The 26,391-nt window shown below is 37.1% G+C and overlaps 1 long non-coding RNA gene across 2 annotated transcripts in view; it reads right to left on the bottom strand.

Moving 5' to 3' along the window:
- The window catches only part of LOC125167520 (uncharacterized), an 80,980-nt gene extending 55,979 nt beyond the window's left edge, over nucleotides 1–25,001 (bottom strand). The window contains exons 1-2 of one of the 2 annotated variants that reach the window (XR_007152810.1): nucleotides 24,929–25,001; nucleotides 19,515–19,587 (exon numbers count right to left, since the gene is read on the bottom strand). This is a non-coding gene — a long non-coding RNA (uncharacterized LOC125167520). Of the gene's footprint in view, nucleotides 1–19,514; nucleotides 19,588–24,798 lie in introns of both variants that reach the window. The other variant, XR_007152809.1, reaches the window with a different exon arrangement.
- Nucleotides 25,002–26,391: the final 1,390 nt, after the last annotated feature.

Below are 26,391 nucleotides of genomic sequence, written 5' to 3'. Positions count from 1 at the left end.
GAGTTAAAGTAAAAAAAAAGGAGGAAATAACGGATAAAGTGGTCATGATAAAGGGACAAAAAGGCAAGGAGATTGAAGGTATGTCCAGGATAGAAGTTTAGGGAGGCAGCACAGAATCTAAGCTAGGTGAAGAGGGCAATGGAGACAGGAGATGGATGTGGGTGAGTGGTTGCCATATGCTGCCAAGTAGTAGCATCAGTGTTTGGGACTAAAGCTTTTTTTTTTTTTTTTTTTAATTGTTAAAGTGTATTGAACTACAGAGGAAAACTCCACATATAGCTAAACAGTTTCCATTACAGATTCGGTACAGTTATACTGTTTTTTTTAATCATTTTAAAAATGTAATTTATTATCAAGTTGGCTAACATACAGTGTATACAGTGTGCTCTTGGTTTTGGGGGTAGATTCTTGTGATTCAACACCCAGTCCTCATCCCAACAAAGGCCCTCCTCAATGCCCATCACCCATTTTCCCCTCTCCCCCGCCCTCCCCTCATCTCCACCTCAATCCTCAGTTTGTTACGTATTTAAGAGTCTCTTATGATTTACCTCCCTCCCTCTCTAGGAGTCAAGATTTTTTGAAGGGACAGTGCTACCGTAGATTAGTAGAAGGAAAAAAAGGATGGTCAAAGAGTGGGATGTTAAAAGGATTCCTGACGTAGTACACATAAGGGTCATAAAGTGGGGAGAGGAAAAGATCAGGAGAAATGAAGAGATAAAGGATATGAAAAGCTAAGATTTGGGATTGCTTTCCTGTCAGATGTCTGTCCCCATCATTTCACCAAAACTGCACTTGTCAAGGCCACTACGAACTTCAAGTTATCCCATTCCAACCTGTACTCCACAGAGCCTCCAAAAGAAGTCCTAAAACAAAATTGTAGGCCACACTAAAACAAAATTGAACATCACATTCTTGTTGAAAGTCTTTCAGTGTCTCCCAATAACCTCAAACTCAAGTCTCCATTCTTTAAGATGGTCTATATACAAGACCTACATGTTCAGAACCTAACTCCCCACTCTTGCTCAATGTACCTCTGCCCCACAACAATTCAGTCATACTGAACTTTGGTCAACTTCCCAAAGGGTCAGGCTGTCTTTTCATAGGCTGTGTCTTTTTGGGAAGGAAAGGCAGAACAAATAGTTGCCTTGAATTAGCCCTTTTTCGCATCTTCCTGAAAATAAGAACATTGACATTAAGCCATTCAGGGTATCACCCAAATGTCAGACTAGCTTTTTCAGTAGCTGGGTGTGACCATATGGCTAAGTTTTGGCCACTGATATGTGAGAAGTCTGGGATGAGGTCTTAAAGGGGACACCTTTTTGGTGACTTCTTTGTTCCTACTATCTGGAGTAAAGATGATGGCTGGAGATCTAGCAGCTATTTTGAACCACAAAGGTGAGGGCCTCATCCTACAGGTGGAAGAGTGGATTGCTGGAAAGAGCTGATCTCTCAAATTGATGTAGTTGTCATGTGAGGCCTGAATTGAATCCATCTGCAGTGGTTATTCAGCCATAAAAGAGGAAATCTTGCCATTTGGAACAATATAGATGGACTTTAAGGGCATTATGCTAAATGAATTAAGTCTGACAGAGAAATACAAACCATATGATTTAATTTATATGTGCAATCCAAAAAAACAGAAATGAAGCTCATAAATACAGAGAACAGATTGGTGGTTTCTAGAGGCAGGGGTTGGGGAGGAGGATTAAATGGGTAAAGGGGGGGGGTCAAAAGGTACAACTTCCAGTAATAAAATATGTAACACTTGGAAATGTAATCACAGCAATGTGACTATAGTTAATACATCACTGTGCATTTGAAATTTGCGAAAAGAGTAGATCTTAAAACTTCTCATCACAAGAAGCAAAGTTTGTAACTATAAATGGTGATGGACATTACCTGGACTTATAATGGAAATAATTTGAAATGTATACAAATAATGAGCTGTTGTACTATATACCTGAAACTAATGTGATATTCTACCACTCTTACTTCAATTAAGAAATAAATTATTGAAGACTCCAGAAAGTTTTGTTTATGTGGGTTATATTCATATTAAACATACTGAAAATTAAGATTGAGAAATTTATTTTAAAAATCTCTGGAACATCTTTACATAAAAGGAAGACACTTTTAATTTGTTTAAACCATTTTAATTTTGATTTTGTGGTCACATGCAGCCAAACCTAATCCTAATGGAGACCAGGAGGCAGTTGGGTATTGGGATGAGATAGAGTGGTTTTGACATTTTAACTTGAACCCAAAGAGTATAGAAGATGCAGGTCACTCTGGGAAAGATGGAGAAGACCAATAAAGGTAGAGTTTAGTTCTATTAGTTGGCTTTCTAGAAAAAACAGGGTAAAGTTTTATTTTAAAGGGGATCTATCTACTAGGAAAGGACAAAAGTGGTATCTTGAGAGAGAGAGAGAGAAGTAGCAGGGCGTAGTGTTAGAACCTAATTAAGTGCAGTAGTTTTATTTTGACATCAACTTCCAATGTGAAAGTCTCTAAATTCTGCTTTTCAAGTAGTACTAACTTGGCTGCACTTTGACCCTGAAATAAGATTGTTCTTAATCTCATTAAACAGGCAGAACTAGATAATCACACATACGGTGTGTGTAAATACATGAAGTTAGGGTCTTTAGAAACAAAGCCATCAGGTTTTTTTCCCCACAGATAACAGTATAAGGACATAGACACAGGGCAGTTTTTTAAAGATTTTCTCACCTACCTGGGAATACTCACTCACAATGAAGATCTAAAATGAGGAGGAGTCAAAACAGGTAGTAAAATACATTGAGAGCATCTTTAAAGATTCCTTTTGAAAGATCACTTAAGCTTTTTTGTATTTTCTAAGAATACAAAGGCTGTCAAAAATAACTAGTGGGAACACAATAGTTCAAAAATTGTAGGATGCAGCAAAAGCAGTTCTAAGGGGGAAATTTATAGCAATATAGGCCTACCTAGAGAAACAAGAAAAGTCTCAAATTTCCTTACACCTAAAGGAACTAGAAAAGAAGAACAAAGCCAAAGTTAGTAGAAAGAAGGAAATAATAAAGATCTGAAAGGAAATCATTAAGACGAATAAAAATAGAAAACATCAATGAAACCATGTACAAGTTGTTTACAAAAATAAAATTGATAAACCTTTAGCCAGACTCAAGATAAAGATGGATGGGGTGCCTGAGTGGCTCAGTTGGTAGAGCTTCTGACTTCAGCTCAGGTCATGATCTCGTGGTTGGTGAGTTCAAGCCCCACATCTGGCTCTGTGCTAACAGCTTGGAGCCTGGAGCCTGCTTTGAATTCTGCGTCTCCCTCTCTCTGCCCCTTCCCTGTTTGTTCTCTCTCTCTCTCTCTCTCTCTCTCTCTCTCTCTCTCAAGAGTAAGTAAACATTAAAAAAACAAAAAAGAAGAAAAATAAATGGAGGACTTAAAGAATACCAAAAATACAAGAGAAGTAGCAACAAACACCACAGAAATACAAAGGTAAGAGACTAGTATGAAAAATTATAGGCCAACAAATTGGGCAACCTAGAAGAAATGGATAAATTTCTAGAAATATACAATCTTACAGAACTAATCAGGAATAGAAAATATGAACAGACCAATTACTAGTAATGAAATTGAATTGATGATCAAAATACTTCCATCAAACCGAATTCCAGGACCAGATGGATTCACAGGTAAATTCTACCAAACATTTAAACAAGACTTCGTATCTATTCTTTTCAACCTATTCCAAAAGGTAGCAGATGGGAAGTTTCCAAATATCCAAGTACATTCTATGAGTCCAGCATTACGTGGATATAAAAAAAAAAAAAAAAAAAAAAAAAAAAAATCAGACAAAGATGCTACCCCCATCCTCACACCAAAAACAAAAACAAAAAACAAAGAAAAACAACAAAACAAACAAAAGCTACAGGCTAATATCCATGATGAACATAGATGCAAAAATCCTCAACAAAATATTACCAAACAGAATCCACAATATAGTAAAAGGATCATTTACCATGATCAAGTGGGGTTTATCCCAGGGATATAGATATGGCTCAGTATCTGCAAATCAATCAACATAGTACACCACATAAACAAAATGAAGGATAATAATCATATATCATCATCAATAGATGCAGAAAAAGATTTCACAGAATTCATCATCTGTTCATGATAAAAACTCTCAACCAAGTGGGTTTAGAGAGAACATATTTCAACATAATAAAGGCCACATATGACAAACCCACAGTAACATACTCACTGGTGAAAAACAGAGCTTTCTCTCTAAGGTCAAGAGCAAGTCAAAGATGTCCTCTCTCACCACTTTTGTTCAACATAGTACTGGAAATTCTAGTCACAGCAATTAGACAAGAAATAAAAGGAATCCAATTGGTAAGGCACATGATATTTGCAGATGACATGATACTATACATAGAAAATCCAAGATTCCACCAAAAAACTCTTAGAAGTAACAAATGAATTCAGGAAAATTTTAGGATATCAAATTATAGAAGCACAACTGGTTTATATATATTAAACTAATAATGAAGTAGCAGAACAAGAAATAAGAAAAACAGTTCCACTGACAGTTGTGCCAAGAACAATAAAATACCTAGAAATAAACTTAACCAAGGAGGTAAAAGACCTGTACTCTGAAGACTATAAAACACTGATTAAAAGAAATTGAAGATGACACAAATGGAAAGATATTCTCTGTTCATGGATGGGAAAAACAAGTAATGTTAAAATGTCCAAACTCCCCAAAGCAATCTACAAATTCAATTCAATCCCATCACATACCAATAGCATGTTTCACAGAACCAGAACAAATAACACTGAAATTTATATGGAACCACAGAAGATCCCAAACAGCCAAAGCAATCCTGAAAAAGAAGAACAAAATTGGAGGTATCATAATCCAGATTTCAAGATAAAAGCTACAAAAGCTATAATAATCAAAACAGTATGGTACTGGCACAAAAACAGATGCAGAAATCAATGGAACAAACTAGAGAGTCTGGAAATAAGCACATGGTTATATGGTCAATTAATCTGTGCTGGGTGCCTGGGAGGCTCAGTCTGTTAAGCATCCGACTTCTGCTCAGGTCATGATCTTGTGGTTTCCAAGTTCAAGTCCCATGTCAGGCTCTGTGCTGACAGCTCAGATCCTGGAGCCTGCTTTGCATTCTGGGTGTCTCTCTCTCTCTCTCTCTGCCCCTTCCCTGCTGTGTGCACATGTGCACACTCTCCTAAATAAACCTAAAAAAATTTTAGCTAAAAAAAAAAATCCATGCCAAAGGAGGCAAGAATATACAATGGGTTAAAAAAGTCTCTTCAATAAATGGTGCTGGAAAACTGGACAGCCACATGCAAAAGAACAAAACTGGACCACTTTCTTACACCATACACAAAAACTCCAAATGGATTAAAGACCTGAATGTGAGACCTGAAACCATAAAAGTCCTAGAAGAAAATACACACAGTAATCTCTTTGGCATCAGCCTTCTCATTTTTCTAGATAGGTCTCCCAAAGCAAGGGAAATGAAAGCAAAAATAAACCATTGGGACTACATCAAAATAAAAAACTTTTGCACAGTGAAGGCAACTGTCAACACAACTAAAAAGCAACCTACTGAATAGGATAAGGTATTTGCAAATGATGTATCCTGGAAGGGATTAATATCCAAAATATATAAAGAACATAACTCAACATGAAGAAAAACCAAATAATCCAGTTAAAAACAGGCAAAGGACCTGAACAGATTTTTCTCCAAAGAAGACATAAGGACGGCAACAGACATATGAAAAGATGCTCGACATCACTAATCATCAGGGAAATGCAAACCAAAAATCACAATGAAATATCACCATAATCTGCCTGAATGGCTAGTATCAAAAAGACAAAACAATGGGACACCTGGGTGGCTCAGTCAGTTAAGCATCCAACTTCAGCTCAGGTCATGATCTCGTGATTTGGGAGCTCGAGCCCTGCGACGGCCTCTGTGCTGAAAGCTCGGAGCCTGGAGCCTGCTTCTACTAATTCTGTGTCTTCCTCTCTCTCTGCCCCTAACCCACTCGCATTCTGTCTCTCTCAAAAATAAACATTAAAAAAAAAATTTTTTTAATGGCCAAGCACCTGAATAGACATTTTTCCAAAGAAAACATTGAAATGATCAACAGATACATGAAAAAGCACTTAACATTACTAATCATCAGGAAAGTGCAAATCAAAACCAAAATGAAATAGACATGTTATTAGTAAGGAGATTGAATCAGTATTCAAAAACCTCCCAACAAAGAACCAGGACCGGACAAGTTCATTGTTGAATTCTACCAAACATTCAAAGAATACCAAGCCTCAAAATTTAAAAAAAAAAAAAAAAAAAAAAGGCCAGTATCCCTGCTGAACTTAAATGCAAAAATCCTCAACAAAACATTAGCAAACCAAACTCAGCAATACATTAAAAAGATCAAGTGGGATTTCAGGAATACAGGATGGTTCAACATCCCCAAATCAGTTAATATGGTCAGCACATTAACAAAAGGAGGTATAAACCACAAAACTTCAACAGAAGAAAAAGCGTGTGACAAAATTTATCCCTTTATGACAAAAACTCTCAATAAAACAAGTACAGAGGGAATGTAGCTCAACATAATGAAGGCCATAGATGACAAGTTCACATCATACTCCATGGCATCATACTCCATGGCATCATACTCCATGGCATCATACTCCATGGCAAAAAGCTGCAAGTTTCTCCTCTAAGATTAGGAAAGTAGGATGCCACTTTCATTCAACATAGTACTCGAAATCCTAGCCAGAGGAATCAGGCAAAAATAAATAAATAAAAGGCATCCAAATTGGAAAGGCAGGAGTAGCTTTGTGCAGAGAACATGAGATTATATGTAGAGAACCCTCAATACCCCCCCCAAAAAAAACCTGTCACAACTAAAATAGTAGACTTTCAAGATACAAAATACACAAAAATCTATTGGTTTCTCCACACTAATAACAGACTTTCAGAAATAGACATTAAGAAAACAAACGCAATTATATCAAAAACAATGAACTAGGAATAAATTTAACAGAGAAAGGTCTGTATGTTAAAAACTAGAAGATATTGATTAAAAAAGTTCTATACAAGACAAATGAGTGAAAAGATATTCCATGTCATGGATTGGAAGAATATCATTAAAATGTCTGTACTACCCAAAGCAATCTACAGATTCAATGCAATCTCTATCAAAATCCCAGTGGCATTTTTCACAGATATAAAACAAACAATCCCAAAATTTGTATGAAACCAAAACACCCCAAATAACCAAAGCAATCTTGAGAAAGAACGAAGCTGGAAGCATCAGGTTCTGATTTCAAGCTATATTACAAAGCTAATTAATACGTTATGATATTGGCATAAAAACAGATACAAAGATCAATGGGACAGAAGAGAGAGACCAGAAATAAACCCACACATATATAGTCACTTAATTTATAACAAAAGCAGCCAAGAATATACAATGAGGATATGGTCTCTTCAACAAATGGTGCCAGGAAAATTTGAGAGCCACATGCAAAAGAATGAAATGGGACTACTACCTTACACCATATACAAAAATCAACTCAAAATAGATTAAAAACTTGAAGATCAAAAAATTCCTAGAAGAAAATAGGTGGTAAGCTCTTTGACATCAGTCTTCATGTTTTCTTTTCTTCAGAAGTTTTTTTTAATGTTTTTTAATTTTAATTTAATTTTTAATATGAAATTTATTGTCAAATTGGTTTCCATACAACACCCAGTGCTCATCCCAACAGGTGCCCTCCTCAATGCCTATCACACACTTTCCCCTCCCTCCCACCCTCCATCAACCCTCAGTTTATTCTCAATTTTTAAGAGTCTCTTATGGTTTGGCTCCCTCCCTAACTTTTTTTTTGCCCCCTTCCCCTTCCCCATGGTCTTAAGTTTCTCAGGATCCACATAAGAGTGAAAACATATGTATCTGTCTTTCTCTGCATGACTTATGTCACTTAGCATAACACTCTCTGGCGTTTATTTTTCAGAGAGAGAGAGAGAGAGACCAAGCACAATCAGGGGAGGGGCATAGAGAGAGGGAGACAGAATCCAAAGCAGACTCCAGGCTCTAAGCTGTCAGCACAGAGCCGGACACCAGGCCTTAAATCACAAACCGGGAGATGATGACCTGAGCCAAAGTCCGACGCTTAACTGACTGAGCTACCCAGGTGCCTCTTCATGATGATTTTTTTAAAATGTTTATTTAGAGAGACAGAGCACAAGTCGGGGAGGGGCAGTGAGAGAGGGAGAGACCGAATCCAAAGCAGGTTCCAGACTGAGCGGTCAGCACAGAGCCCGACAAGGGGCCTGAACCCACAAACTGTGAGATCATGACCTGAGCTAAGTCGGATGCTCACCTGACTGAGCCACCCAGGCACCCCTCATGATTTTTTTTAATAGGATACCAACAGGAAAAGAAAGGCAAAAATAAAGAAGCAGGACTACATCAAACTAAAAATCTTTTGCATAGCAAAGGATATCAACAAATGAAAAGGCAACCTAATAAATGGGAGAAAAATAAACTGCAAAGGATTTATCTGATAAGGGGCTAATCCCCAAAATATATAAAGAACTCCTATCACTCAATAGCAAAACCAAAGTTTAAATTAAAAAAAAATGACAAAAGATCTAGGGCCCCTAGGTAGCCCAGTCAGTTGAGGGTCTTGCTCTTGATTTCAGCTTAGGTCATGATCCCAGGGTCATGGGATTCAGCACTGCATCAGGCTCCTGAGTATGGAGCCTGCTTAAGATTCTCTCTCCCTCTGTTCCTCCCCACTTGCGCTCTCTCTTTCTGTCTTTTAACAAATTCTTTATAAATGGCAAAAAATCTGAATAGACATTTTTCTGAAGAAGACATTGGATAGCCAACAGGTACAGGAAAAGATGATGTTCGTATCATTAATTATAAGGGAAATGCAAGTCAAAATCATATCACCTCACATGTTGTTAGAATACACACAACACACACACACACACACACACACACACACACACACACTGGATTATTATTCAGCCATAATAAAGAATGAAATGTTGCCATCTGTGACAACATGGATGGACCTTGAGGGCATTGTGCTAAGTGAAATCAGACAGACAAAGACAAATAACTGTATTATTTCTTGTATGTGAAATTAAAAAAAAAAACTCGTATACTGAGAACAGATTGGTGGTTATAAGAGGCAGGGGGTGAGAGTCAGAGAAATGAGTGGTTTCTGTTTTTCTTGTTTTCGCTTAAGTTAAATTTAAAAAATGTTTTAAAACACCATGAGGTATCACCTCACCCCTGTTAGAATGGCTCTCATCAAAAAAGACAATAGAAAAGGTTTGTGAATATATGGAGAATAGGGAACCTTGTGCACTCACTTCTGGTGGGAATGTAAATTGGTACAGTCACTCTGAAAAGCGGTACAAAGGATCCTCAAAAAATTAAAACTATATGGAAAGGAAAGACCATAAATAGGAGTTAGAAAGGTAGGAAGCACAAATGCAGTAAAATCAAGTAGATCTATAAAAATCAGTCAAGGGAATCAGCAAACAAAAGGATGTAAACTATGACACTATATACCTAAAACAGAGAGGAGTAAAAAAAAAAAAAAAAAAGAATAGTGCTTTTAGAATGGGTTTTAAACTTAACCAACCATTAACTTAATATAGACTGCTATATGCATATTATATATAAACCTAAGAAAAAAAGGAAGAAAGAACTATAAAAACAAAAATAAAACAAAATGGAAGTACATGCCTATCAATAATTATTTTGAATGTAATTGGACTACACATTCAATCAAAAGACATAAGGTGATGGAATGGATAAAGTAGTAAGACCTATCTCTATGTTCTCTACAAGAGACACACTTTAGACATAAAGACATATGCAGATGGAGAGTGAAGAGAAGGAAAAATATTTATCGTGAAAATGGAAGTGAAAAGAAAGGTGGGGTAGCAATAATGACATCAGACAAAACGGACTTTGAAACAAAATCTGTAAAGGTAACAAAATGGCACTAAATTCATATCTTTCAATAATCATGCTGAAGGTAAATAGACTAAATGCTCCAATCAAAAGATATGGGATATCAGAATGGGTAAAAACAAAAAACAAAAAACAAAAAACAAAAAAAACCAAGTTTGATCTATTTGCTGTCTACAAGAGACTCATTTTAGACCTGAGGACACCTGCAGATTGAAAGTGAGGGGATGAAGAACCACCTATCATGTTTATGTGTATCAAAAGAATCCTGGAGTAGCCATACTTATATCAGACAAACTAGACTTTAAATTAAAGGCTGTAACAAGAGATGAAGAGCATTGTATTATAATTAAGAGGTCTATCCATCAAGAACAATTCTAAGTATTTATGTCTCCAACTTGGAAGAACCCAAATATATAAATCAATTAATAACAAGGGGCGCCTGGGTGGCTCAGTTGGTTGAGCGTTCAACTCTTGATTCCAGTTCAGGTCATGATCCCAGAGTCATAGGATTGAGTCCCCACATCGGCCTCTGCACTGAGCATGGAGACTGCCTCAGATTCTCCTCTTCCTCTGCCACTGCCCACCCCACTTGCACTCTCTCTCTCAAAAAAAAAAAAAAATTATCACCATAAAGAAACTCATTGATAATAATACAGTAATAGTAGAGGACTTTAATACCACATTATTGCAATTGACCGATGATCGAAGCAGAAAAACAAGGAAGCAATGACTTTGAAAGACACACTGGACCAGGTGGGATTTAGCAGATATACTGAGAACATTTCATCCTAAAGCAGCAAAATACACATTCTTTTTGGGTGCACATGGAACATTCTTCAGACCAGATCGCATACTGGGTCATAAATAAGCCCTCAACAATTACATGAAGACTAACATTGACATGCATCTTTTCAGATCACAATGCAATTAAACTTGAGGTCAACCACAAGAAAAAAATTTTTGGAAAGCCCTCAAATACATGGAAGTTAAAAAATATTCTACTAAAATATGAATGGGTTGGCCAGGAAATTAAAGAAGAAAAAAAAAATACATGGAAGCAAATGAAAATGAAAACACGACGGTCCAAACCATTTGGGATTCAACAAAGGCAGCCCTAAAAGGAAAGTGCATTGCAATTCAGACCTATCTCAAGAAGCAAGAAAGGTCCCAAATACACAACCTACCCTTACACCTAAAGGAGCTGGAAAAGGAGAAGCAAATCAAGCCTAAAATCAGTAGAAGGGAAATAATAAAGATTAGAGCATAAATAAACAACAACAAAAACAACCACCACCACCACCAATAGAACAGATCAATGGAAACTAAATGCTGGTTCTTTCAAAGAATAAACAAAACTTATAAACTCCTAACCAGACTTCTCAAAAAGAAAAGAGAGGACCCAAATAAGTAAAATCAATGAGAGAGACATCACAACCACCACCACAGAAATACCAACAATTATAAGACAATACTATGAAAAATTATATGCCAACAAACTGGGCAATCTGGAAGAAATGAACAAATCCCTAGAAACTCACAAACTACCAAAACTGAAACAAAATTTGAACGGACCCATAACCAGCAAAGAAATTCAATCAGTAATAAAAAAATTACCAACAAATCAGTCCTGGGCTGGGTGGCTTCCCAGGAGAATTCTAGCAGACATTTAAGTAACAGTTAATACCTATTCTTCTCAAATGTTCCAAAAACAGAAATGAAAGGAAAGCTTCCAAACTCATTCTATAAAGCCAGCATTGCCTTGATTCCAAAACTAGACAAAGACCCCACTAAAAAGGAGAATCAGGCCAATATCCCTGATAAATCTGGATGTAAAAATTCTCAACAAGATACTAGCATATCAAATTAAACTGTACCTTAAAAAGAATTATTCACCAAGATCAAATGAGAGTTATTCCTGGACTACAGGGCTGCTCCAAATTTGGAAAAATCAATGTCATACACCACACTAATAAAAAAAAAACACACATATGATTCTTTCAATAAATGCAGAAAAAGCATTTGACAAAACACAGCATCCTTTCTTGATTAAAACCCTCCAGAAAGTAGGGATAGAAGGAATATACCTCAACATCATAAAGGTCATAGATGAAAGGCCCACAGCTAGTATCATCCTCAATGGGGAAAAAATGAGAGTTTTCCTCCTGAGATCAGGGATGTTCACTCTCATCACTGTTGTTACATAGAACCCGAAGTCCCAGCCTTAGGAATGGGACAACAAAAAGAAATAAAAGACATATATATATTGGCAGAGAAGAAGTCAAACTTTCACTCTTCACAGATGACATGATACTCTACATTGAAAACCCAAAGACTCCACCCAAAACACTGCTAGAACTGAGATGCGAATTCAGCAAAGTCCTAGGAGATTATATATATGTATGTATGTATATATATATATATATATATATATATATATATATTCAGTGTTGAGAAATCAGTTGCATTTCTACACACTAATAATGAAGCAGCAGAAAGCAAAAATCAAGGAATTGATCCCATTTACAACCGCACCAAAACCCGTAAGATATCTAGGAATAAACCGAACAAAAAGGTAAAAGATCTGTATGCTGAAAACTATCAAAAGCTTAAGAAATCGAGGAAGAAACCAAGAAATGGAAAAACATTCCATGCTCATGGATTGCAAGAATATTGCTAAAGTGTCGATACCACCCAAAGCAACCTACATATTCAACATAATCCCTATCAAAATAACACCAGCATTCTTCATAGAGCTAGAACAAACAATCCCAAAATTTGTATGGAACCACAAAAGACCCCAAATTGCCAAAGCAACCTTGAAAAAGAAAGTCAAACCTGGAGGCATCACAATCCCGGACTTCAAGTGATGTTACAAAGCTGTAATCATCAACACAGTATGGTACTGGCATAAAAACAGACACGCAGATCAATGAAACAGAATAGAAAACCCAGAAGTGGAACCACAGATGTATGACCAACTAATTTTTGACCAAGCAGGAAAAAGTATTCAATGGAAAAGAGGCATTTTCTTCAGCAAATGGTGCTGGAAAACTGGACAGCAACATGAACAAAACTGGACCTCTTTCTTACATCATACACAAAAATAAATTCAGAATGGATAAAAGACCTGTGAGTCATGAAACCATCAAAATCGGACCTCATCAAAATAAAAAGCTTCTGCAAGCAAAGGCAACAATCAACAAAACAAGAAGGAATGGGAGAGGATATTTGCAAATGACATATTGCAAGTATGCTCAACATCACTCAGCATCAGAGAAATACAAATCAAAACCACAAGGAGATACCACCTCACACCTGTCAGAATAGCTAACATTAACAACTCAGGAAACAACAGATGTTGGCAAGGATGCAGAGAAAGGAGGACATTTTTACACTGTTGGTGAGAATGGAAACTGGTGCAGCTACTCTGGAAAACAGTATGGAGAGTCCTCAAAAAATAAAAAGTAAAAGTACCCTATGACCCAGCAATTGCACTACTAGGTATTTTTCCAAAGGATACAAAAATGCTGATTTGAAGGGGCACATGCACCCAAATGTTTATAGCAGCACTATCAACAATAGCCAAATTATGGAAAGAGCCCAAATGTCTGTCAAATGATGGATGGATAAAGAAGATGTGGGGGCGCCTGGGTGGCTCAGTAGGTTGAGCGGCCGACTTCGGCTCAGGTCATGATCTCGCGGTCCATGAGTTCGAGCCCCGCATCGGGCTCTGTGCTGACCGCTCAGAGCCTGGAGACTGTTTCAGATTCTGTGTCTTCCTCTCTCTCTCACCCTGCCCCGTTCATGCTGTCTCTGTCTCAACAATAAATAAATTTGAAAAAAAAAAAGATGTGGTATATTTATACAATGGAATACTACTCAACAATGAAGAAGAATTAAATCTTACCGTTTACAACAACGTGGATAGAAATGGAGGGTATTATGCTAAGCAAAACAAGTCAGAGAAAGACGGGGATTATGATTTCACTCATGCGAAATTTCAGAAACTCAACAGATGAATGTAGGGGAAGGGAAGGAAAAATAAGAGACAGAGAGGAAGGCAAACCATAACAGACTCTTAAATACAGAGAGTACACTGAGGGTTACTTAAAAGGGGAGTCAAGAGATGGGTAAAATGGGTGACAGGCATTAAGGAGGGCACTTTTCAGGATGAACACTGGGTGTCATATGTAAGTGATAAATCACTGGGTTCTAATCTTGAACCCAATATTACACTGTATGTTAACTAACTTGAATTTAAATAGATACATTAAAAAAATTAAATCTTGCTGTTTGCAACAACATGGATGGATCTAGAGGGTACAATGCTAAGTCAAATAAGTTATAGACAAATACCGTATGATCTCATTCGTATGTGGAAGTAACAAGACAAATTCAAAAAGACAAACCAACAAAACAAAACAAAAAACAGACTCTTAAATATAGAGAATCTACTGATGGTTACCAGAGGGGAGATGGGTCAAATAGGTGAAGGTTAAGAGTACACTTATCATGATGAACACTGAGTAATGTACAGAATTGCTGAATCACTATATTGTACACCTGAAACTCACACAACACTAAATGTTAATTACACTGGAATTAGAACTAAAAGTAGGCCTACCATATGATCTGGCAATTCCACTTTCAGATATTTATCTGAAGAAAATGAAAACACTAGGTCAAAAATATCTGCACCCTCATGTGCAGTGCAGCATTATTTAATAGCCAAGACATGAAGCAACCTAGTGTCCATCAAGGGATGAATGGATAAACAAAATGTGGCATATGTGTGTATGTATCATGGATTGCTCAGCCAGAAAAAAATGAAAACAAAAAACAAACACACAAAAAAGAAAAACTTGCCACTTGTGACAACATGGGTAGATGTTGAGAGCACTGTGCTAAGCGAAATAGATCAACATATATAACATATGGTCTCCTTCATATGTACAATCTAAAAATAAAAGGGGGGGAACTAAACTCATGGAAACCGAGTAGATTGGTGGTTGCCAGGGGTATGGTAGGGGTGGAAGAAATGGGTGAAGGGGGTTAAAGGGGACAGATTTTCAGTTATAAAATGAACTCATTTTGGGGATGTAATACCCAGCTCGGTAACTATAGTTAACAAAACTGTATTGTACGTTTGAAAATTGCTAAGTGACTAAGTCTTAAGAGTTCTGACTACACACACACACACACACACACACACACACACTGTAACTATATAAGGTAATGGATGTGATAACTTATTATGTTAATCATTTCAAAATATATACATATATCAAATCATCAAGTTGTATACCTTAAACTTACAAATTTACATGTCAGTTGTACCTCAATAAAACTGGGGGAAAAAGAATAGGCATACAGACTAGTTATTCTAGACTTTGATATCTGGACAGTTCCTTGAAAATGAGGGAGGTGAGCCTACAAGTTCAAGAACAACAACTGATTATATTTGTTGTCAATGGCGAAATTTAAGCTTTCAAGAGAAAGTTACAATTTTGAAAAATTGTATCTGCCATGGTGACTTTAATAGCTTCCTGGTATTTAAAGACTATTAAATCAGTGGTGATCTCTATGAATGTGATTTTAAGATATTATCTAATGATATGTGTAAGAATTAGAAGATGTGCACAACTTAGTAACCAGTATTTGACCAATGCATGAGGTTATAAAATCTCGCCAAGATAAAAGATCCCAAGTCTAGGACAGACGGTAGATACTAATGTAGCAGAGTCCAAAAAAGTTCAATGGTATGCTTTCAGATTCCACATTACAACCTACGTGTGAGAAACTACTATTTGTTGAATTAGGCTAATTCATATAATCAGTGACTAATATCTACAGTCCTCTGAAAAAGATTATTAAAGTATTTCCCTCCCCCTTTCCAACTACTTAATAAGTGAGGCCAGGCTTTCTTCACCTAACTTCAACCAAAACAATGCATATATATATCAGATTGCAAAAACAGATGAGAGGGGTGCATGGGTGGCTCTGTCGGTTAAGCGTCCAGCTCTCGGTTTCGGCTGAGGTCATGATCTCACAGTTGCGTGGATTGAAGCCCCACATCCGGCTCTGTGCTGACAGTGTGGAGCCTGCTCGGGATTCTGTCTCCCTCTCTCTCCGCTCCTCTCCCACTTGTGCTGTCTCTTGCTCTCAAAATAAATAAAAACTTAAAACAGATGAGATTATCTATTATGTATTAACCCAGACTTTAAAGAGATTTTTTTATTGTATTTATTTTTTGTAGGCTCCACGCCCAATGTGGGGTTTGAACTCATGACCCACAAGATCAAGAATCATATGTTCTGACTGAGCCAGCCAGGTATCCTTAAAGAAAAAAAAATTTTTTTTTGACACGTGTGCACGAGAGACAGAGAGACAGAGAGACAGAGAGACAGAGAGACAGAGAGACAGAGAGAGAATCCCAAGCAGGCTCCATGTTCAGCATGGAGCCTGACAACGAGCTCAATCCCACGACCCTAGGATCACGACCTAAGCTGGAAACCAAGACTCAACTGACTGAACCACCCAGGGACCTTTTAAGAGATTTCTTTGTAACTCTTATAACCACTATTGTTTTGGAAATATGGTCATTTCAAAAAAATGTTACTTGTGTTAAGATATAATGGCCTTATAAAATAACACTTTACAATTTTTCCTCCATTTCAATTCTAACATGGTCATTAATATTGATAGATATAATCCATATAAGCAAAATCTCTTTAAGGCCTTCAATGATTTTTAAGAGTGTAAAGTAGTCCTGAGACCAAAAAGTTTGATAACCATTACTGTACGTTACTTCTAGTTAGCCTACAGACAAATGTAATTTTGTCGACCTTGGTTATTTGATCTATTTCTCACCAAAGAATACATGTTTATAAACCCATGGTTTATAAATCCATATCCCACTCATTTTCCAGAGCCAAAGAAAAAGACCTATTACATAAAGAGGAACACAAGTAAAAACAAATTTTTCATCAGAAAAAAAAAATGCAAGCTATGTATTGGAACAGTATCTTTAAAAGTACTAAAAAAAGGTAAAGATTCTAATCTAGAATTCTTTACCCAGTGAAAAAATAAAAACAAAAAATTGTTTAAAAATGTGAAAGGACGTTTCCAGACAGAAACAAGCTATAATACTATATCAACAGTAGACCTACACTATTAGGGATATTAAATGTTTTACATAGGTAAAATGATGATACCAATTGGAAATCTGGATGTAAACAATAACAAGAAGAAGAGCACGACAAATACTAATTGCATAGGCCAATGTATTATTTTTCTCTTGCTGCTATAACAATTTACCACAAATCTGGGAGCTTAAACAAAACAAATTTATCTTACATTACTGTAAGTCAGAAATGTTAACACAGGTCTCATTGGGCTAAAATTAAGCTATCATCAGGGCTACCTTCCTTTCTGCATCATTTAGGAAAAATCATTTCTTTACCTTTCCTAGCTTCTAGAGATCACCCACATTTTTTTGACTCATGGCCCTCCTTGTCTTCAAAGCAAGCAACATTAAATTTCTCTTTTTCCATAGACCCAGATTCTTCTGATTATAGATGGGAAAACTCCTCTGCTCTTAAGGGCCCATATGGTGAAATTGGACCCACCTGAACCATTCAGAATACTCTCCCACCTCAATATTTTTAACCTAATCATGTCAGCAGAGTCCCCTTTGCCATGTAAAGTAACATACTCACCAATCATGGGATTAGGATATAGATACCTTTGGGGTTTTATTAATTTGCCTACCATAGATGTAGAAGACTTAAGCACTATCAGCAAACCTGAATCAACATTTATAGAACATTCCACCTGATAGCAGAATACACATGTTTTTCAAGTGCACATGAAACATTTACCCAAACAGACCATGTTTTGGGCTGTTAAACAAGTCTCAAGACATTTAAACACATGCAAGTCATATGAAGCAAACGCTCTTTTAAAAGACTTTTATTAAGAATGATAAACTCTCAAAACTCAACAAGTAGGCAAAAATAGACACCAAATAAGATATGAGTGAAAAAATGTCAACATGGTAAGTTATTAGAGAAAGACTAATTAAAATCACTGGGAGATATCACTACATACTTATTAGAATGGCTAACCGAAAATGAACAGAACAAGTGTAAGGAAGGATGTGGACTAGCTGGAACTTTCACAAACCCTGATGTTCAAACTGCAAAATGGTAAAACTACCTTGGATAACAGTCTGGCAGTTTTTTTTACAAAGTTAGAAATAGATCTATCACATTACCCTGACACTGCTTTCCTACGTATTTAACCAAAAGAAATGAAAGCACATGTTCATATAAAGACATGTACATGAATGTTCACAGCAGCTTTACTTCTAATGGCCAATAACTAAAAACAACCCAAATGTCCATCAATAGATAAATGGATAAACAAATTGTGGTTATGTCTAAACCACGAACTACTAATCCAACGAAGAGGAATGAATTATTGTACACACGACATAGACGAATCTCAAAATATTTATTTTGAGAAAAACATGTACATACTGTAGAACTTCATTTATACAACTTAAAGCCATTGCGATCTGATCTATAGTAACAACGCAGATCAGATGGGAGGTTGTGTCCAGCAGAAAGGGGGAATACAAAGGTGAAAAGGAAACTTTTTGGGGTGATGGCTATCTTCATTATTTTTGTTGTGGTTATGGTTTCTCAGCTTTTATACTTATGTCAAAACTTACCAAATTGTATACTTTAAACACATGCATTTTAATTTATGTTATTTATACCTCAAAGCCATTAAGAAAAAAAATAAAGGGCAACAATAGAAACGTGTGTTACAACACAGGTGGAAAATGAATGAGAAGAATGTTAATCCTGACCTCCATTCAGGTGTCTGCTGTATTTATCTGCATAGTGTGAGATTTCTATTTCTTTCCTTTAATTTTTTCCCATTGCTTCTCTCATTTTGGTAACAAAATAGTATATAATGGGTCTGATAAGTTTGTTCTTTCAGCATGAGATATTAGGGATTCCTGATACATTTACTTCTACTACTTGCTTTTCTTTTTTTCCTTAACTCTAAAACACATGATATGATACTTAAGGAGGCTCAGAGTGAAACTTAGGCATTTCTTTAAAAAAAAAAATCAGGTCAAGTTTTTCCTTAGTGCCTTCTTTACTGAAATTCATCACCATTGTTAATATACACTTTTGTGGGTTTATCAGGTTCAGGAGACTTGTATGAGATGAAAAGAGAAGCAGAGGACATATTCCATGCTCTAGAAAAGTTTACAGCCCACTTATATGAAAAAGGACATGAATATAAAAAAGTAGAGATTAAAGAGAAACACTCCCATGCAATGCTGACAGGAAATTCAGTGATCAAAACCGTGAGGCTATTTCCAAATTATCTGTATTAGTTTCCTATTGACAAATCAACACAAGTTTAGTGGCAGGAAACAAAACAAATTTATCACTTACAGTTAGACGTTCAAAATCTGTCTCGCTGGGCTAAAGTCAAAATGTCAGCAGGGCTGGTTCCTTCTTCGAAGTTCTGAGGGGAGAATTAATTTCCTTGACTTTTTCAGCTTATGGATGCTACTTACGTCTCTTTTCCTTAGCTCATAGCTACTTCCTACATCACTCCAACCTCTTGTTTCCATCATGACTTTGCCTCCTACTCTTATAAGGACTTCGTGATTACGTTGAGCCCACCTGGAAAATCCAAGATACTTTCCCCATCTTGAGATCCTTAGCTTAATCACATCTGTAAAGTCCCTTTTACTATATTAACATAGTCACAGGTTCTGGGGATTAGGATGTGGATTATCTGTGAAGTGCCATCATCTAAACTACCACACTCTAACCCAGAGATTCTACTTCTAAAAATTTAATCCAAGGAAATGTGTACAGGGATTCAACTATAACGATATTCACATGAGAGACAATCACTGACTTGATTGTGGAAGAATTTCTCCATATCCTTAACAAAAGCTAAAACGCTTGTCCTTTATTTACACTGTCCATCATGGATCTTCATATTGCACTCAGTAGTGTCAGCAGTTCAAATATTAGTTATCAATACTATTACAACCCATTAAGATTTGGGATTTAGATGGGTGTTTTTGTGTGAGGGGTGATGTGTGTTTATGGGGTAAGAGAAATGGAGACAATAAAGAAAGTAGCTTGAAATTCCTTTATTCCCCCTGTATTCTCAGTCATTGTATTCTTACCCAAGAAATATCATCAATGTTGTTACTGGAAAAATTGTTGATACTATAATTAAGATAACTCTCTTGGTTGCCAGAGATGATCATTCAGTTCTATTCCTTAATCATGGATAAGATAATCAGGCCCTGGCATCAAGTCTACAAATGCTCTAAATTTGGAGGAGACTATTATGGAAATTCCAAACATCAATTTGTGTAGAGGACTGTGAATCGAACAGTGAAATACATCAGAGAAATACAGTATTTGAATGTTACTACTGAGTGATTTAGAACAGAAGTTCCAAATATAACTTCTCAATAGAAGTTACTGGAATTCAGAGGCCTTGGAGTAATACATTAATCATAAGGAAGAAATGTGGTATTTTTATGCCCTTTATTTACACTACCCTTTCCTTTTCCTCTTCTACTGATTTCCTAGACATTCCCTTCACCCTTTGTCAATGGCTCATAGTTTATTTTTATCACATTGCATGTCTTCTGACATGCTGCCTTCATATTCCTTAGCTTTCTCAATTTCATTACATCCACTCTACTTCATCTACTGGCTAATGCTTCACAATTGGTAACTTATCATTTAAAACTCATAAAATTCCCCTCTGACTACAACCTCCTGCCCATGCCCTCTAGTTTGCTCACTCCACTGAATCTGCTTTGTCTACATTGTTATTTCTAGTTCCTCAGTCCTGATCTGCATGAGGTAAATAAACACAGCATCACCAGCCAAAGGCAAAAGATCCTGATATTTACTGTCCTGTTTAGACTTGTATTGATGAAATGCAAGATCTGTATTAAGTTTTTAAAAGTACTAAGCTCTTTAAAGTAAAAAGTTTTAAAGATGTATTGACAGAAGAAAATGCAAGACAAAGTCTGATTTTTTAAAAATCTTAATTCCCAAAATTGTTTAGGTTTTTCTGTATTAAAGTCTATTTAATGCTTAGCATCAATCCATTTTCAACTACTCCTCCAATCCTGATTTTAAATTTTGGCAAATCTTTTGGTTTGTTGGATTTCACCCTCAGGTAGGTCCTTTTCAGAAGAGCCACTAGTGCTGAATTCCTCCAAGTTTTCCATGTTTCTTTGCCTTTCTTTTTTCCCTGAAACTTCAGCCTTTATCATCTTAATTTGTACAGATTTCTTTAATTCCATCTATCCCTAGGTACTTCCTCCTAGAGGTCTCTTAATTCCAATTCCAATCTGGATTGAGTTCCAGTTGTCTAACTGTGATACTTAGACTTAAATTCATCACTCTCCTGGGTTAGATTCACTACTTCTTTAATTCCTTATTTTTCTTTTTTTGTTCTTTTTTTTTTGGGACAGAGGGAGACAGAGCATGAACGGGGGAGGGGCAGAGAGAGAGGGAGACACAGAATCGGAAACAGGCTCCAGGCTCCGAGCCATCAGCCCAGAGCCTGATGCGGGGCTCGAACTCACGGACCGCGAGATCATGACCTGGCTGAAGTCGGACGCTTAACCGATTGCGCCACCCAGGCGCCCCTTTTGTTTTGTTCTTTGTTTGTGAGGGTTTATTCTCTCATTTTGTTAGAACTTACCTTCCAGTAATTTACCAGGATAGATACATGGGAAGTACATTTTCTGAGTTCTTTCATTTCCCCAAATGTCTTTACTCTCCTTTTGCTTTTGATTGACACTTTGAGTGAATATAGAATTGTAAACTAAAACTGATTTTTCCTCATTTATTTGAAGGCATTGTTCCATTGGTTTATAGCAGTCTTTGTTGATGATGAAAAATTTGATGCTAATCTGATTTTCATTCCTTTATAAAAGAGTAAAAACTAAAAGTGGCTGAAGACCCAATTTTGGGGTAGAGAGGCAAAGCTCCAGAAAGACCTATAAGGACAGACAATTGAAGTCAAAGGCTAGCACTGCCAAGCTACAAGACTCATTCTGGCTACCTGTCAAGGTTTCAGAGGACCTCTAAATCTAGTCAATGACAGTATATAGAAATAAGAGCTAAACTTAGGGACACAGCTTGACCCTTTTTGATCAGACTTATGATACTAATTGTCTACATTATTTTGGTGGGGGAAAGGAGTCATCAGACACTAGGAGTTTGGGAACCCAACTTAAATGCTAATATTAAGTGTTTATATTTTCACTACCGTGTAAACATCACACATCTTTATCCTTCATAGGGAACAAATGAAGCTTCTATCTAAAAAGGTACTCAGGAAATTACCCTCCAGATTTTAAGAATAAAACTTTGGAGGCCTGAAAAGCCCTAGACTCTGGTATAGTTATTTCTTCCTCCTGATTCAGATTTAGTTTCTCTTGTATGACCAAGAAGAGTGAATCAGAGAGTAGACAATTCTCTCCCCCGCCTTTTTTTTTTTTTTTTTTTGAAGAAGTACTATGGGGGAAATAAAAAGCTTAGGGTGGAAAGCCGCCACCATGGAGCTAAAGCACCTGAAGTTAGCTAGCAAGGTATTGTAATGGGATCATGAGCAACTTGTTATATCACCTGCAGGAAATTACTTTCTATCTGACACTAATATATACTTTGATCACAAATTCCACTTGCCCCCTAAACCCTTTGCTTCTTACACGTACAAGTTAATGATTACTATCTGATTGTTTTCTCCACATTCACATGTGTAAGATACTGTTTTCTTCACTTTCACCATGTGTGTAAGATCTTGAGAGCTCAATAAATATGGAGAAGAAAACGCCGTTCTGGTCTCTTGACTCCTCCCGGATATTAGCCTCTATCATATTCAATTCTGCATCCACTCTCTTGCTGGACAAGAGAAAACTCCAGATTCATAGTCTGCGACAAAGCTCCATATGTAGGACTTACTTCATTTGGTCCTTACTTGATCTTTTATTAGATAGTTCACCTTTTCAAATTTTACACATTTCTAGCAAGAGAAAATAGAAACAGCATAAGAACATTGGATCTCTTTGAAAATAGCAATCAGGCATGAAATTTTATTTTTATACTAATAATAATTTTATATAATGCTGATATGGTAACTTTTACTTTAACTTTTGTTTTAGTGAAAACAACAATAAAGATAAAGATTTTTAAAGATGAGAAGTCACCTATCTGCCTATTATCCTACTAGGGTAATTGTTTTAGTTTTTGTATATCTTTCTTACAGATGTGGCACAAAACTGTAGGGCTGAAAGACACTTTGGGAATTCAACTTGTCCAATTTCTTCATTTCAGATGAGAAAACTAAGACCAAGGGAGCTATGAGGTTAGCCCAGAGTCCTACCTTATCACTTCTTTAAAAGAAATTTTAATGCTAAATTAATAAAGTTAAGACATGGGTAACTCCCTAATTGTCCCTTTTCTCTACTGAGAAAGCAACTGAAAGGGAGATAATATCTGTTCTGTAATACAGTACTAGCCTTATCAAAAGCAATGCCTGGGGAACTATAGCTGCAAAGTCTGGATTACTTAATAAAAACTCCCAGAAGTCCAGGAATTTCTAGAAAACAGATGTGAATTCAAAGCCTCTGGATTTAAGAATTTGTATTTAAAGTTCACATACTGTTATGCATTGCAAGTGCTGAGACTGTCTGCAGATTGTTAATTCTGGAATTTACACTCCTTGATAAAAAGGCAAATTATAACTCTTAAAAAGAGCACCTAATTGAGACTTTCTCTGTACTGTAATTAAAAGAATTAAAATAGCGTTGAAAAGAGGAGTGCTTAGTAGGGAACGTGGATGATTTTCAAAACAACTGTGTTATAAACAGTCCAGGCTCACTTAGTGGGATTCTTATTGTGCCACAGCAGAAAGAGGTGCAATATGCAAACAGAAAACCCCAGTTCTGAGACTAGTCTGCCACTAGGAACACAATCTGAGGCAAAACAACTTAATTTTTCTAGTTTTGTTTCCACATCGATCAAATGAGGTTAGCTTAGCAGATCTCAATTCTTTTCCAACTCTAAAATTCTGATTCCTTCCCCCACCAATGTAAAAGGTAGCCTGTGTTTCAGTCTTTGAGAAAACTCCAGGTGTAGGAGAGCTGGTGTTATTAACAAGGTCCTAATATCCTTTTGTTCTCTTCTCCTTCTGAGGTAAGGCATAGGCAGAAACCTGGCTCTTTGAATGCCCCTGTCCCTCCTTCATCTCTCCCAGCCTCATATCCTATCTATAACAAAACCCCAGTGTCTCCTCATTTGTTTCATCACTCCTCCATCCACACGACCAACAGTTTTTAGTACTGGGCCTTACTACCTGAACCACAGGAACAAGTCATGGCTTTTCTCATGTTCTTCTCAGTGTCTACTCTCCTATTTATGGAGTTCTGTTCTATCATTAAGATTTACATATGTACAGGAGTGATCCTTGATTTCTTTCTCTCACACTTCATATTCAATTTGTCAACAAATCCTGTTGGCTTGGTCCTTTTTTATTTGCAAGAGAGAGAGAGAGAGAGAGAGAGAGAGAGAGAGAGAGAGAGAATCTTAAGGAGGCTCCATGCTCAGTACAGAGCTCAAAGCGGGCTTGATCCCCCGACCCTGGGATCATGACCCAAGCTGAAATCAAGAGTCGGATGCTCACCTGAGTAAGCCACCCAGGCGCCTCTTGGCTCCGTCTTTAAGATATGCCCAAAACATGAGTGCTTCTTATCATCTCTACTGTTACCCTGGTCCAAGCCAGCAATAGCTTCTAACTATCTTTTTACTTTTACCTTTGTTCCCTTTCGATCCATGCTCAACACAGCATCCAAAGCGATCTTACTAAAACATTAAGTTAGATCGACGTCACTCCTCTGCTCAAAGTGAAATTCTTTGCAATGCCCTAAAAGGCCCTAGATGCCCTAGCCATTGTTACCTCGCTAACCTAATTCCCACTATTCTCCGCCTCTACTCCAGCTACATAGACTTACCAGTCCTCCAATTTGCCAATTAACTCCAACATCTCTTTCTCACGAGCCTTCTGTGTTATTTTACCACACTGCCTAAAATCACAAAACCTCTTTTTCTTGTTTTATTTTCACTTCCACACTTATTACTATGTAATAATTAGCACAGTACATTTTACTTATTTTTCTCTATTGTCTCTCTTCCCCATGGGAGTAGGGATTCTTGTCTGTCTTGTCTATTGCTATATTCCAATCATTTAGAACGGTGCCTAGCACAGTGGATGCTCAATAATTATTGGTTGGTTATTAATCGTGAGAAACTCTGTAGCAAAGGAGCATAACATCATTCAAAGATGGAGACAGACACTAGATAAAACGTCTTATTTGATTGTTTATGGCAAAACAAAATGTGACCATCTTCCTAATCTTAAGAAGTAAAAAAAAAAATCCTTGCTTTTTAATTGTTTCACATCTAACACGCTTTCAATCTCAGGGAAAGCATTCTCCATCATCCAAGCCTTAATCTGCTCCTTAGGGGATGGATCCCCTTATTTCTCAAATATTATTGCATACATTTGGGAGCGCCTCTAAGTTACACAAAAGGAACTAAGTTCTGTTTTAAATTAAAAATTTTAGGTCTTGACCTTTTAGTGCTTAATACGCTAAACAAATTCTAAGATTGTAATATTTAATTCCAAGAGGAATTATGTGCTATTAAATGTAACAAAGAGAGCGATGATAAATACTATGCGAGCATCAAATTTATAGAAGAGGTAGTTTAAACTCCATTTTGCTGTTTTCCTCCGTTTTTCCTTTATCAGAAAGACGCACCCTGGCATACAGGAGACGACTGATTTATATTTAACTAGTAATGGACAGATTAATGTTCCCAATTAAAAGGGGCACCTTGAATTTTTTGTCACCGCACTAGCCGGAGCGTTGTGGTCCTTCAACTCTGTTCGCATTCTGCGTTAGCAGGGACCTGAATTTACCAGTCCAACAAACTCCAAGAGGGACGTCCTCACTCTAGGATGACGACGGGAACGCGTTAGGGGGGCGTCGCCCGCTCCCTCAAGGTCCTGGGGGAAAATCTGTGGTGTAGAAGGGGTTCCACAGCAAGAGCGTGAGACGGCCTCTGCCCTCAGTCTGGCGGACTTCGTCCTCAGTCCTCTGCGGTCCGCAGGACCCGCTTCTCCTCCGAGGAGACAGTGGGACGGGCCCGTTAGCTGACAGCGCCTCCCGGCGTCCCGCAGCTTGAGCCGCGCCCCGGACCTGGGGTGGGGGAAGGG

Source organism: Prionailurus viverrinus, chromosome B3 (genome assembly GCF_022837055.1).
Source record: "Prionailurus viverrinus isolate Anna chromosome B3, UM_Priviv_1.0, whole genome shotgun sequence".
NCBI lineage: Eukaryota > Metazoa > Chordata > Mammalia > Carnivora > Felidae > Prionailurus > Prionailurus viverrinus.
This window is presented reverse-complemented; position numbering and strand designations above follow the sequence as displayed.